A 16257-nucleotide genomic window follows, 5' to 3' on the forward strand; every position below is an offset into this window, starting at 1 on the left:
GGAGTGCCTCAGAGATGGATTCTTAGAGCAGCTGGTGCTGGAGCCGACCAGGGAGAAGGCAATTCTGGATCTGGTATTGTGTAATGAACCAGAATTGGTCAGAGACCTCGAAGTGAAGGAGCCATTGGGAAGTAGTGACCATAATACATTAAGCTTCAATCTACAATTTGAGAGGGAGAGGTTACAGTCGGAAGTGACAGTACTTCTGTTGAATAAAGGGAACTATGGAGCTATGCGGGAGGAGCTGGCCAAAGTTCAATGGTGCAACACCTTAGCAGGGATGACCGTGGAGGAACAATGGAGGATATTTCTGTGAATAATGCAGAAGTTGCAGGATCAGTTCATTCCTAAAAGGAAGAAAGATCCCAGGAGGAGGCATGGGCGGCCGTGACTGACGAGGGAAGTTAAGAAACATATAAAGTTAAAAGAGAAAAAGTATAACATAGCAAAGATAAGTGGGAAAACTGAGGACTGCAAAGCTTTTAAAGAGCAACAGAGGATTACTAAGAAGGAAATATGCAGAGAAAAAATGAGGTACGAAGGTAAACTGGCCAATAATATAAAGGAGGATAGTAAAAGCTTTTTTAGGTCTGTGCAAGGCAAAAATTCGTTAGCACTAAAATTGGGCCCTTGAAGACAGAAACAGGGGAATATATTACGGGGATCAAAGAAATGGCAGAAGAATTAAATGGGTACTTCAGATCTGTGTTCACTGGGGAAGACACAAGCAATCTCCCTGAGGTAACAGTGGCTGAAGGACCTGAACTTAAGGGAATTTATAAAAGCCAGGATTTGGTGTTGGAGAGACTGTTAGGTCTGAAGGTTGATAAGTCTCTGGGACCTGATGGTCTACATCCCAGGGTACTGAAGGAGGTGGCTCGGGAAATCGTGGATGCGTTGGTGATTATTTTCCAGAGTTCGATAGATTCGGGGTTGGTTCCTGAGGATTGGAGGTTGGCTGATGTTATACCACTCTTTAAGAAAGGTGGGAGAGAGAAAGCAGGAAATTATAGACCAGTTAGTCTGACCTCAGTGGTGGGAAAGATGCTGGAGTCTATTATAAAGGATGAAATTACGGCACATCTGGATAATAGTAACAGGATAGGACAGAGTCAGCATGGATTTATGAAGGGGAAATCATGCTTGACTAATCTTCTTGAATTTTTTGAGGATGTAACTCTGAAGGTGGACGAGGGAGATCCAGTAGATGTAGTGTACCTGGACTTTCAGAAAGCTTTTGATAAAGTCCCACACAGGAGATTAGTGAGTAAAATTAGGGCGCATGGTATTGGGGGCAAAGTATTAGATTGGATTGAAAATTAGTTGGCTGATAGGAAACAAAGAGTAGTGATAAACGGCTCCATTTCGGAATGGCAGGCAGTGACCGGTGGGGTACCGCAGGGATCCGTGCTGGGACCGCAGCTTTTTACAATATATGTTAATGATATAGAAGATGGTATCAGCAATAACATTAGCAAATTTGCTGATGATACAAAGCTGGGTGGCAGGGTGAAATGTGATGAGGATGTTAGGAGATTACAGGGGGACCTGGACAAGTTAGGTGAGTGGGCAGATGCATGGCAGATGCAGTTTAATGTGGATAAATGTATGGTTATCCACTTTGGTGGCAAGAACAGGAAGGCAGATTACTACCTCAATGGAATCAATTTAGGTAAAGGGGCAGTACAGAGAGATCTGGGTGTTCTTGTACACCAGTCAATGAAGGCAAGCATCCAGGTACAGCAGGTAGTGAAGAAGGCTAATAGCATGCTGGCCTTCATAACAAGAGGAATTGAGTATAGAAGCAAAGAGGTGCTTCTGCAGCTGTACAGGGCCCTGATGAGACCACACCTGGAGTACTGTGTACAGTTCTGGTCTCCAAATTTGAGGAAAGACATTCTGGCTATTGAGGGAGTGCAGCGTAGGTTCACGAGGTCAATTCCTGGAATGGCGGGATTACCTTACACTGAAAGACTGAAGTGACTGGGCTTGCATACCCTTGAGTTTAGAAGACTGAGAGGGGATCTGATTGACACTTATAAGATTATGAAAGGATTGGACACGCTGGTAGCAGGAAACATGCTTCCACTGATGGGGGAGTGCCGAACCAGAGGACACAGCTTAAAGATACGGGGTGGACCATTTAGGACAGAGATGAGGAGAAACTACTTCACCCAGAGAGTGGTGGCTGTGTGGAATGCTCTGCCCCAGAGAGCAGTGGAGGCCCCGTCTCTGGATTCATTTAAGAAAGAGTTGGATAGAGCTCTTAAAGATAGTGGAGTCAAGGGTTATAGAGATAAGGCAGGAACAGGATACTGATTGGGAATGATCAGCCATGATCATATTGAATGGCGGTGCAGGCTCGAAGGGCTGAATGGCCTACTCCTGCACCTATTGTCTATTGTCACTGATGTTCAGTAACAGCAGTGTGTATTATCTACAAGATGCGCTTTAGAAATTCACCAAGGATGCTTAGACAGCACCTTCCAAACCCATGACCACTCCCATTTGGAAGGACAAGGGAACACTACCTCCAAGATCCCCTCCAAGACTGTCACCACCCCCCGGCTTGGAAATACCATCTTTCCTTCACTGCTGCTGAATCAAAAGCCTGGCATTCTCTCCTACTGGCATTGTGAGTTATCCTTTAGCAGGTGGACTGCAGCGGTTCAAGAAGGCAGCTCACCACCACCTTCTCAAGGGCAACAGGGATGGGTAATAAAGGCTGGTTAGCTAGTGATGCTCAGGTCCCACAAGAGGATTAAAAAAAGGCACCAGGAGTAGGCCATTCAGCCCCTCAAGCCTATACTGCCATTATATGAGAATGGCTAATCTGCTTGAGATCTCAATTCTCTTTCATATCAATCCCCCATAGCCTCAATACTTTGACGTATATCAGTTTATTCCCCTTCTCTTAAAATACTTTCAGTGATTGACCCACGCTGAAAGAGGAGATAGATCGTTTCATCAGCGTGGTTGATGGAGTGTGTCACATGGCAAAAGGACAATCAGAGAAAGGATGTAACAGAGTTATGGAAAAAGAGACAGGTACAGAAAGTGAGAATCACAGAATAGGCAGGGTAACAGAAATAAAGAAGCGAACAGAAACCAAGATTAGACTACATCCGATATAAATTTACATAAATCCTTAACTTTAGCTTAAAACAAGGGTGTGTATACTGAACTCAGATGTCACTTGCCTTAGTCAGTCACACAGATGCAGAAAAGTCTGTTCTCTTTTCCATTCCACACTGCATGAGTCATCTACTTCAGCAGTAAACAGTTTTTTTTTCACTTAATTTGATGGGACACAGGAAGAGAGCAACAAAAACACAGAGAGCGAGGCAAATCACACAGGAGATCGCTTACAAACTGAAACCTGAGGGTGATTAGCCTACTGTGTATCACCAGCATTTTCTAGTTCCCAGCAGTTAGGAGTTCCTTCTTATCGGAATAGTAAACATGGAGAGAAGGAATAATAGGGATATAAAGGGAGAGAGAGGTGAGAAAGGCAGTGAGAGAAAGATTGAAATGAGAGTAACAGAGACAGACCAATCTAACGACTGTACAGAAATGGTGACCATAGTAACAGACCAAGTGTTAAGGTCCCAACAGCAGGAGCAGCGATTAAACCATTTGGCCCACCTGACCTCACCATATATTCTGGAGAGTTGACTTCCACTGGGATCCAGTTCTCTTGGTGTGCTAGTAATAGCTTCAGGGAACCCATTCAGATCATCACATTGAGGCCTATCAGTTTGTGAATGTGGGCTGATTGCCTGGGACTGATCCTGTACCCTCCTCCATGAGCCCGGATATTCCGATGATCAGAGAATTGTCGGAATAGCACTGGCTGGAGTTGTGGGCAGTGACATGCAGAATCCTAGACCAAGCTAACTCTGTAGGAACCACCTGAGAAAGTGAAAGTTCTAATGGCTGATTCCCCTGAAGTCTGGGACCCTCGGAATAAATCCACTAAGGCCAGACAATTTGAAGGATTCATCCATACTTAACCGAATCATTACCCAGGAACTGTTAGAGGATTAAAAACCTACTCCAACTTGTGGGCAACTATGACAGTGAACAGCCCCATCCCCCACCCAAATCAGCAGTGATGACCCACAACTACATCCCCTCTGACCCCAGACGGCAGTCAATCACCTACCAACCAGAGAATTCCACTCCCCAACCCAATTCCACATCCCACCACTCAACCCCCTCAAAACTGACCATGCCATACCCGATGCCCGTGGCACTAAAGCCCAGTGACGCCTCCCCCTCTGCCAGCCTGACAACCGCCTGCCCCCCACCCCCACCCCATTGCCCCAACCCTGCCACCCCCCATCGGAGCTGACTCTGCCAAAATCCCCGGTCATGACACCCCGAACAGCCAGTCTGACAGCTCCCCTGTCCTAACACTATTGACACTCCCCAGGTTGACCACACCTCCATCACCTCGACCTATGCTAAACACTTCATCGCTGACTTGGCATCCTACCCATCTGGCATCCTGTCCCTTGTATACCTTACCCACTTACCTTGTGTCAGCCACTGCTCAGGTGACTTTGGGACCTTTGATGTCAGAAATACAGCAACAAGTGTCAGAAGAAGCTGCAGCCTGCAAGCCACTCTTGCACTGGGTGGATTTCCTGTTGGTTACCTCCGAGACAGGGCAGGTTCAGAGTCCTTCTGAAACTATCTGCAAGACCCGAAAGCACGTTGTTAAAAATATCATTGTCATCAGAACACTCACAGTATGGATCACAACCCCAGATAACTTATGCAAATATCAAACTTTAATTCCACTGTGTATTGAGACAGCCAAGGTAACTGTGGAAGTGAATTGGGTGGCTGCATGGAAAAAGATTGTGGAATGTCAAACTGTTACAGCCTCTTGCTCTGAATGTTGTCGGCCTGCCAGCCATTGTTGAAATGAATCAGGGCTAAAGAATTTTAATGAAGCTGCAAAGCCAAAAGTTCCAAAATCAAATTGTTCAACTACAAACGTCAATGCTGCTGGTAACTTGCACTGGAAAGGCTGTAAGATTCAACTATTCTTCACAAACAACTAAGGGAATGATGTGTAAATTGCACTTTCATCAATTTTTCAGACACACTTCTTATCCATAATCTGTCTGCACATGTGTTGTTACTATTTCTCCTTGCGTCGAACAACCTCCTTTGTTAACTCAAGAAAGCCTGGTGAAAATTAGGTTCAAGGTGCAGAGGAGGGAAATTTAAAGAGGTGTGCGAGGCAAGTTTTTCACACAAACGGTGGTGAGTGCCTGGAATATGATGCCAGAGGAAGTGGTGGAAGCAGACACAATTAGCAGCATCCAAGAAGCGCCTGGACAAATACATGAATAGGAAGGGAATAGAGGGATAAAGATCCTGTAAGTGAAGACAGTTTTAGTATGGAAGGGTAAAATGTGTTGGCACAGGCTTGGAGGGCTGAAGGGCCTGTTCCTGTGCTGCATTGTTCTTTGTTCTTGTTCTTTAAATTCCTTTGACTTGAGGGAAGGAACCTAGGATCATAGTTTGGAAGCAGGCTATTCAGCCCATCGAGTCTACACTGACCATCTGAACAGTATCCCACCCACACCCACCCCCCCAACCTATCCTTGTATCCTGCATTTCATATGGCCAATTACACCTCCTTACAACCCCAGCCCCCCTGTAAAAACACTATCCCTTACTCTCAATTCCTCCACCTCCACTGTATCTGCTCCCAGGAGGAGCAATTCCACTCCAGGACAACCCAGATGGCCTCCACTTCAAGGACCACAATTTCTCCTCCCATGTGATCAACAAACCCTCCAGCACATCTCCTCCACTTCCTGCATTTCCGCCCTTGAACTCCACCCCTCCAATTGCAACAAAGATAGAATCCATCAGTCCTCACCTTCCACCCTAATAATCTCCAGATACAATGCATCATCTTCCACCATGTCTGCTACCTACAATCAGACCCCACCACCAGGGATATATTTCATGCCCCCCACCAACCCATCCTCCACCCCCAGCACCTTCCCTTGCCACCACAAGAGGTATAAAATCTGTGCCCACACCTCCACCCCCACTCCCCCACCTCCATCCAAGGCCCCAGAGGATCCTTCCACATCTGACAGAGATTTACCTGTACTTCCACACATGCTCTACATCCCCTCTACATTAGGGACACAGGAAGCAAACATGCAGAACACTTCAGGGAACATCTCTGGGACACACGCACCAAACAACCCCACCACCCTGTGGCCAACCACTTCAACTCCTCCTCCCACTCCGCCATTATCATGTAAGCCCTCGACCTCCTCCATCGCCAACTCCAAGGCACCTGACACCTGGAGGAAGAACACCTCATCTTCCACCTTGGGACTCTCCAACCACATGGCAGCAACATTGTGATCGACGTACTCTCCAATGTAGCCTGATTCCAGGCAATAGTCCCTGTTCATGCTCATCCTCCAATCGACTCTCCTAACCCCATTGTCCTTCTTTGCTTCTTTCTCCCTTCGATTGCATCTACATCAATTCACCCTTGCTCTTGTCCTAAATTCCCAACTTTCTGGTGCCTGATTTATCACTGGGAAAGATTGTGGTGCTGGAAAAGCACAGCAGCCGAGGCAGCATCTGAGGAGCAGGACAATTGATGTTTCAGACAAAAGCCCTTCGAATGATGAAGGGCTGATGAAGGGCTTTTGCCCGAAACATCGATTCTCCTGCTCCTCGGATGCTGTCTGACCTGCAGTACTTTTCCAGCACCACACTCTCGACTCTAATCTCCAGCATCTGTAGTGCTCATTTTCGCCTTATCACTGAGAAACCACGCTCTGTTTTTCCCACTAGCTGATCACAGAATACTCCGTATCCTGACTGGGGAGAGAATGCTCCCAAAGTACAGTATGACAGATATTATCCCTTACCTCATGTCATTCCTGTTCTTTTGTCCAAGTATGGATGCCTCTCTATCCTAACATTTTTCTCTCTAGCCTCCTGGGAATTTTCTTTTGTCCTACGTTTATTATTGGGAATTTCCTTTGTTTTGTCCAGGCACTGCATTGTAACATCCTGATGAAGGGCTCTAGTCCGAAACATTGATTTCCCTGCTCCCTGGATGCTGCCTGACCGGCTGTGCTTTTCCAGCAAAACACTCTCAACTCTGATCTCCAGCATCTGCAGACCTCACGGTCTCCCAATGTAACATCGCATCAACCCTCAGTGATCTTTGCTCATTTCTGGCGATCTAAGCCAAGGGATGGGCTCTGGGGGAGTGTGTTGGGGGGCGATAGGATCAGAAGTCAGGAGTTGGTGGGGGGAGAGTGGGAAGAGGGGGAGCACTATCCTCAATAGTGGATCCCTATACCTTTTTACATAATTTTTGCATAATCTATGAAACCTAACTTGAGGTTTGCCCATTTCCCACGTCTCAGTTACAACCTCAGTGTTATCCTTATACTGTTCCTGGCACATTGTTATCCCACCATTAATCCTCCTCATTCTTGTGCCTCCATTCTATGAACAGTCAATCGATATCGGGCCTTTCCTAACTACATTGATCACAATAGACTCATTCCCTGTTGATCCTGGCTGTCCTGTGAGATATTCCTTGCCAACAGTAGACCTGGCCATTGCTTCATGGTAGCTAGTGGGAAGGGGACAGTGGAGGACCCTGACAACCAAAGCCCAGCGGTAATATCTGGAGGAGCATCGGATGGGGAATGGGGGAGGGGTTCAGATCCCACGTGTCCACAGGCCCATGATTCCAGTGGACATGGCCATCGTGATTGTAACAGCAGCAGAGGCCAGTGATTGAGACCCCAGAGCCCATTACAGAGACCCAAGAGCCTGTTTAACAGATTCCAGCTAATGTCAAGCAGCGACTGGAGAAGCAGTGAAGGAGGAACAAGAAGGAGTGAGGAAGGTGAATTCTATTGCATTAAAATTTTGCATTATATTCTTGGCTGTCTTGGGCTGCATGAGTGGCTCAATGGCTAGCACTACTATCTCACAGCACCAGGGATCCATGTTCAATTCCAGACCGAGCGACTGTGTGGAGTTTGCACATTCTCCCCATGTCCATGTGGGTTTCCTCCAGGTGCTCTGGGTTACACCCACAGTCCAAAGATGGATTGGATATGCTAAATTGCTCATAGTGTCCAGGGATGTGCAGGCTAGGTAGATTAGCCAAGAGGAAATGCAGGGTTAGGGGGATAGGTCTGGATACTCTTCAGAGGGTGGTGTGGACTCGATGGGCTGAATGGCCTGCTTCCACATTGTAGAGATTCTATGATATTCAGTGTATCAAGACAGCACCAGAGCATGGTGACACTTCACATAGAACATGAAAAAATATTTGTCATTGTATTTCTTTATACACAATATAAATCTAAAGTCTGCTTGCTACCTTAGTGTTATTGATGAGTGTTATCAGTCCCAGCATGAGTCCTGATGTCACAGTCAGCAGGAATGGTGCGAAACTGTCAAATCCTGCATGCACCAGGAATGGATGGTGGCAGTAAATCCCCAATCTGCCTGTGAGAAGTTAATAAAGCAAAATAGGATATGAGCTGCATTAATGTTACATTTTGGCTATTTCAAGAGTTATTCTTGATGTGAGGATTGACTTAACATTGAAGAATGCTAACTTTTGGAAAACAATTGTACTGTCACAAATTCTGGTTGCTACAAGATTGAGATTGGAACATTCCCAATAACACTAATGTCACTTTAATTCTTCTTTCAGTTTCAAACAGTAAAACCACTTGAGTTGCTGCTATCTCATGTTTGCTGAAATCCAGGCCAGAGAAACTGCTGGAACTTGTTCTGTTAACTACTGGGTAAGATCCCAACCACTTTTGTTAAAAACATGATCTTTCCTCAAATAGAACATAAGAATATGGAACATTACAGCACAGTACAGGCCCTTCAGCCCTCGATATTGTGCCGACCTGTGGAACCAGTCTGAAGCCCATCTATTCTACACTATTCCATTTTCATCCATATGTTTATCAAATGACCATTTAAATGCCCTTAAAGTTGGTGAGTCTACTACTATTGCAGACAGTGCGTTCAATGCCTCTACTACTCACTGAGTAAAGAAACTACCTCTGACATCTATCACCCCTCAATTTAAAGCTATGTCCCTTCATGCTAGCCATCGCAGTCAGAGTCATAGAGTCATAGAGATGTACAGCATGGAAACAGACCCTTTGGTCCAACCCGTCCATGTCGACCAGATATCCCAACCCAATCTAGTCCCACCTGCCAGCACCCGGCCCATATCCCTCCAAACCCTTCCTATTCATATACCCATCCAAATGCCTCTTAAATGTTGCAATTGTACCAGTCTCCACCACTTCCTCTGGTAGCTCATTCCATTCACGTACTACCCTCTATGTGAAAAAGTTGCCCCTTAGGTCTCTTTTATATCTTTCCCCTTTCATCCTAAACCTCTATTTCTGGACTCCCTAAGCTCAGGGAAAAGACTTTGCCTGTTTATCCTATCCATACCCCTCATAATTTTGTAAACCTCTATAAGGTCACCCCTCAACCTCTGACACTCCAGCCCTAGCCTGTTCAGCCTCTCCCTACAGCTCAAATCCTCCAACCCTGGCAACATCCTTATAAATCATTTCTGAACCCTTTCAAGTTTTACAACATCTTTCCGATAGTAAGGAGACCAGAATTGCACGCAATATTCCAACAGTGGCCTAACCAATATCCTGTACAGTCGCAACATGACCTCCAAAGTCCTGTACTCAATACTCTGACCAATAAAGTAAAGCATACCAATCACCTTCTTCACTATCCTATCTACCTGCGACTCCAATTTCAAGGAGCTATGAACCTGCACTCCAAGGTCTCTTTGTTCAGCAACACTCCCTAGGACCTTACCATTAAATGTATAAGTCCTGCTAAAATTTGCTTTCCCAAAATGCAGCGCCTCGCACTTATCTGAATTAAACTCCATCTGCCACTTCTCAGCCCATTGGCCCATCTGGTCCAGATCCTGTTGTAATCTGAGGTAACCCTCTTCACTGCCCACTACACCTCCAATTTTGGTGTCATCTGCAAACTTACTAACTGTACCTCTTATGCTTGCATCCAAATCATTTATGTAAATGACAAAAAGTAGAGGACCCAGCACCGATCCTTGTGGCACTCCACTGGTCACAGGCCTACGATCTGAAAACCAACCCTCCACTTCTACCTTTGAGCCAGTTCTATATCCAAATGGTTAGTTCTCCCTGTATTCTATGAGATCTAACCTTGCTAATCAGTCTCCAATGGGGAACCTTGTCGAACACCTTATTGAAGTCCATATAGATCACATCTACCACTGTGCCCTCATCAATCCTCTTTGTTACTTCCTCAAAAAACTCAACCAAGTTTGTGAGACATGATTTCCCATGCACAAAGCCATTTTGACTATCCCTAATCAGTCCTTGCCTTTCCAAATACATGTACATCCTGTCCCTCAGGATTCCCTCCAACAACTTGCCCATCACCGAGGTCAGGCTCACTGGTCTATAGTTCCCTGGCTTGTCCTTACCACCCTTCTTAAACAGTGGCACCACGTTTGCCAACCTCCAGTCTTCCGGCACCTCACCTGTGACTATCGATGATGCAAATATCTCAGGAAGAGGCCCAGCAATCACTTCTATAGCTTCCCACAGAGTTCTCGGGTACACCTGATCAGGTCCTGGGGATTTATTCACCTTTAACCATTTCAAGACATCCAGCACTTCCTCCTCTGTAATCTGGACATTTTGCAAGATGTCACCATCTATTTCCACAATAAATACTGATGCAAAATATTCATTTAGTATCTCCCCCATTTTGTGTGGCTCCACACAAAGGCCGCCTTGCTGATCTTTGAGGGGCCCTATTCTCTCCCTAGTTACCCTTTTGTCCCTAATGTATTTGTAAAAACCCTTTGGATTCTCCTTAATTCTATTTGCCAAAGCTATCTCATGTCCCCTTTTTGCCCTCCTGATTCCCCTCTTAAATATACTCCTACTTCCTTTATACTCTTCCAAGGATTCACTCAATCTATCCTGTCCATACCTTACATATGCTTCCTTCTTTTTCTTAACCAAACCCTCAATTTCTTTAGTCATCCAGCATTCCCTATATCTACCAGTCTTTCCTTTCACCCTAACAGGAATATACTTTCTCTGGATTCTCGTTATCTCATTTCTGAAGGCTTCCCTTTGCCTGCAAACATCTGCCCCCAATCAGCTTTCGAAAGTTTCTTTAGATTACTTACAGTGTGGAAACAGGCCCTTCGGCCCAACAAGTCCACACCGACCTGCCAAAGCGCAACCAACCCAGACCCATTCCCCTACATTTTACCCTTTCACCTAGCACTACGGGCACTTTAGCATGGCCAATCCACCTAACCTGCACATTTTTGCACATTCTTGCCTAATATTGACAAAATTGGCCTTTCTCCAATTTAGAAATTCAACATTTAGATCGGTTTATCCTTTTCCATCACTATTTTAAAACTAATAGAATTATGGTTGCTGCCCCAAAGTGCTCCCCCACTGACACCTCAGTCACTTGCCCTGCCTTATTTCCCAAGAGTAGGTCAAGTTTTGCACATTCCATAGTAGGTACATCCACATACTGAATCAGAAAATTGTTTTGTACACACTTAAGAAATTCCTCTCCATCTAAACCTTTAACACTATGGCAGTACCAGCCTCCACCACTTCATCTGGTACCTCATTCCATACAAGCACCACCCTCTGAGTAAAAATGTTGCCCCTTCGGTCCTTTTTAAATCTCTCCTCTCTCTCCTTAGACCTATTCCCTCTAGTTTTGGACTCCCCTACGCTGGGGAAAAGACCTTGGCTATTCAGCCCATCCATGCCCTTCACGATTTTATAAACCTCTATAAGGTCACCCCATCAGCCTCCGACGTTCCAGGGAAAATAGCCCCAACCTATTCAGCCTCTCTTTATACCTCAAACCCTCCAAACCTGGCAACATCACTGTAAATCTTTTCTTAACCCTTTCAAGGTTCACATTATCTTTCTCATAGCAGAGAGACCAGAATTAAATGCAGTATTCTAAAAGTGGCCTAACCAATGTCCTATATAACACAGCATGACATCTAAACTCCTACAATGAATGGACTGACCAATAAAGACAAGGGTACCAAATGCTTTCTTCATTATGACTTCACCTTCAGGGAATTATGAACCTGCACCTCAAGGCCTCTGTGCTCTCCCCACTGAGTATTTAAATGGTGGCACCTTGTTGACCTTGTTGAGAGAGATTCTTAAAAATTTGTTGCTGACTTTTCCCAGTGCACTGGACCACAAAGTCTCTCATGGTGTTATATCATGGACTCCATCCATTTCTGTTTCACTGCCCCCTGTGGGAGTTGGGTGAGGTGTCTTCACTGGGCAGCCCACTGGGTCTACGTAAGTTGCCACTAAGAGGAGCTGTTCCCATGGCGACCCAGCCAATGGAGACCATGTTAACCCATTACGGGGGATGATCGACATAACGTTTGAGGTTTCGGTTCCCTCTTTCCGTTCCACTTGAAGCTGGGTGACAAGCTGCAGGCAGCTTAGGACTGATTTTTGTAAAGAGCTAAAGTTCTGGCAAGAAACATCGCTGGTGAAACTTGAGCCCTGGTTGCTATCAAGCTAAGCTGGTAACCCACAGCTTCAGAGTATTAGTTTATTAAGACTAAACAGCATCTGTAGCCTGTGGGTGCAATAATAAAAGATCCTAGAATTCTATCTGCATCTGTGTCCAGGGATAGCTTTTGAAACATTCTCTGATTGGAATGGTTCTTGGGTTAAGCTGGATAAGAGGAAGATGTCTCCAAGTCCTGACCACGTAATCGGCTTCACAGCCTTGACAAAGGGCGGTTTCTTCAGGAGAATATTACCAAATAGTGCCCTCTGGTGGGGTGAGTGTGCAATGACACAAATAGTTCATCTCCTATTGCTGGAGGAACACAAGCAACGGGTAGCCCATGAATGTAACTACAACCGAGGATGTGGTTGATACGTTTGAGTCGGTCTAAAATGGGGAAGTAGGCTGGACCTGTCAGATCAGAACTGGCCCTGCCTGGTGTCACTCAATATCAATGTGAAAGGATCTTCTGTGGGCTACAAAGAGACCAGTTTATTGGACTGATCACTACTACAATTAGTGGGGCAGGTTCTCTGGGTTTTGCACATGTGGACCTTCTATAGAGACCTGCTTTGCGGACTGATCTGCCATGCATGTGACAAGGGGTTTGTTGGAGTGGGAATTTGACTTAACTTTGTCCACATTAGCGAACTCCATACAGCCTTACAATACTGCATTTGGAATCCAGAATAAGATAGCATGTCCTAAAAAACTATTCTGCATATACAGTGGTTAATTTGGCAAAGTGTTAATGACAAAGGCACTGCTGTTGGTGCTTGAATCCATAGCTCCTAAGTTCATGGGTTCTTTTGAGGCTTATGTGCTCTTGTGTGTGTGAGGGTTCTCCTTCCAATCTAACAAGCTAACTAAATAGGATGTAGTTTATTGCATCGCTGCAGCTATTTATCAGGTATAAGAACAGACTCTACATTAAAGCAAAGACTGTTGTGAGGACCAAGCTTTTGAATAATTGTTTTCGGATCCTGGAGCAAACTTGCAATGATATCATGGAGCTGCACTTTAAAGAACATAAACAGTGCAGCTTGGGTGCAGTTGTTAGAGTGAAGAGAAAAATCTTAATACTGTAATAATAAGATTAGAGTTTGATATAATTCTGAAAACATGTATATTAATGACAAGTTATTAATGTGCATTGAACACAGTTTAAAGAAATCAAAGCTGAAGACAACTCTTGAACTTGTGTAATGACACGGGGTAAACTCCTCTGCTAATTTAAACCAGCCACACAGAAAAGATTCACCCCGTGCTATAATCGAGAGGCAAAGAACTATCCGAGAGGTCACTATTTAAAGTAAAAATTAACAACATTATTCTTTAAGTCCAATGGAGAATATTAAAACCAACAACTATTTACAACTCCTTTCTCATAAAATGCTATTTTTTGCCTCCCACCCTACAATACGGGTCCGATTAAACAAAAATCCAGATTACAATTTACAAAAAAAACGTTTCAAAACCAGTCAGCTTTGTCAATTCTCCTTTGTAGATTCTGTCCAGGTCAGCCTCAATGTTCTGCTATGTGCTCCCAACTGGCAGGTACCTGTCAGAGAGCTCTTCAGCTAGCAGTCTAGACTTATTGGTCTTTGGCAGTTCTCCCCCTAACTGTTCAAAATGTCCGGTTTTATACCCCAAAACATCAGATCGTTTAATTGGCTTTAATTCTATCAAAATACTAAATTCAAATTTGACGGGATTTTGGTACCTTAGGGCATAATTTAAACTGATTGGCCAAATTTGAATTTGTTTTTATTTCATGGCAACCCATCTGCTGATATTTATTTCGACCAAGTGTTACATTATTACCTTGTTCAGGACTCTCTGTGCTTTGTCCATTCTTGCTAGCTTTTCAATTCTCTTAAAGGTACAGTACACCTCTACACTTTCATAACATCTTCCCCCTTAAGGAAAAAAATGAACCATCATAATGAAAAGATGGCTTCATGCTTTCTCTATTCCTTAATCACCATACCATGACATACATATGACTTTAATCTAAGTTCATATTAACTTCTTCCCACAAAATATAACATTGAATAGATACCAATCTTATCTATACTTTATCAGTTAAATCGCAATAAAGCATCTGCGATTACATTCTTGCAACCCGCAACATGTATAATTTTAAATTAAAAGTATGTATCTTAAAACTCCAGCAGAATAGTCTCATACTCTTCTCTTTAAAGCATTCCAAGAATGTAAGAGAATTGCAATCTGTGTACACGACTGTCTCCAACACATTGTTTTTAAGGCCAGTACAAAACTCAATAGTTCTTTTTCGATTGTGGAGTATTTCCTCTGGTGGATGTTCAGTGCTTCAAAAAGTAACCAACTGACAGTTCAATCCCATTCTCATCTGCCTGTTGCAGTACAGCTCCAACTCCTATGTCACGAGTATCGATGGCAACTTTAAAAGATCTTTGTAAAATTTGGTGTAGCAAGAACTGGTGTGGTGGTTAATATTGATATCAAATGGTCAATGCCTCCTGGCATGGTTCTGTCCACCAAAACTTTGTGTTCTTCTTCAGCAAATTGGTTAACAGTGCCACGACACAGCTGAGGTTTGGAACAAACTTCCGATAGAATCTGCTTAGTCCCAAGAATCAAAGCACCTCTTTCTTCGAGGTTGGTCGTGGAAATTCCTTGATGTCCTTTGTCTTTGTGTACCGTGGGGTCAACCTTCCATGACCAATGTTATGTCCCAAGAACGTCACCTCTGTTTTCAAGAATTTAGTTTTGTTTAAGTTTATTACCAGTTTTGCTTCTCATAGTCATTCAAAGAGCTCTGCCAACTGTACCATGTGATCTTTCCAGGACTTCCTAAGAATAACTACATTGTCCAAGTAAACTGCACAGTTTGTTAACCCAGCCACAACTCTGTTCATGAGTCTTTGGAATGTTGCAGGTGTATTCTTCATTCCAAAGGGTGGCACCTTAAACTGACATCGCCGATTTGGGGTTACAAATACAGGAATTTTTTTTGCCATCTCTGATAAAGATGCCTGCCAGTAACCACACATTGAGTCCAACTTAGTGATGTAACTGGCTTGTCCAACTTTCTCGATACAGCCCTCCAATTCAGAATTGGATGTGAGTCCAATTTTGTAACGGCTTTGATCTTCCAATAATCCATGCAAATTCTTTGAATCCCATCCGGTTTGGGATCTAAGACGATTGGTGAACCCCACTCGCTCTGGCTCAGTTTGATGATATCCTCATCGAGCATGGCCTCCACCTCCATCTCGACCTATCTGACTTTGAAAGGATTACACCGATAGGGGTGTTGTTTTATCGGAACAGGATTTCCTACGTCTACTTCATGTACAATAGCATTAGTCCTCTCTTACATGCTTACATATGTCCTTTTCCTGCAGTAATAAACCTTTCAACTGTGTTCTATACTCACGAGACAGATAGTTTACTAATATATCCACTTCTTCAAAGACTTCTTCATTTTTTAACATATTTCGAGGCTCATCAAAATCCACACCATCTGGATTGGACTCCTCCCTCTGCGAAGAGTAACCCACACCTATTTCTCCAGTTCTTTCTCTCTACTATAATATGGTTTCAACATGTTGA

Source organism: Chiloscyllium punctatum, chromosome 45 (assembly GCF_047496795.1).
Source record: "Chiloscyllium punctatum isolate Juve2018m chromosome 45, sChiPun1.3, whole genome shotgun sequence".
In the NCBI taxonomy this organism is placed as follows: Eukaryota; Metazoa; Chordata; class Chondrichthyes; order Orectolobiformes; family Hemiscylliidae; genus Chiloscyllium; species Chiloscyllium punctatum.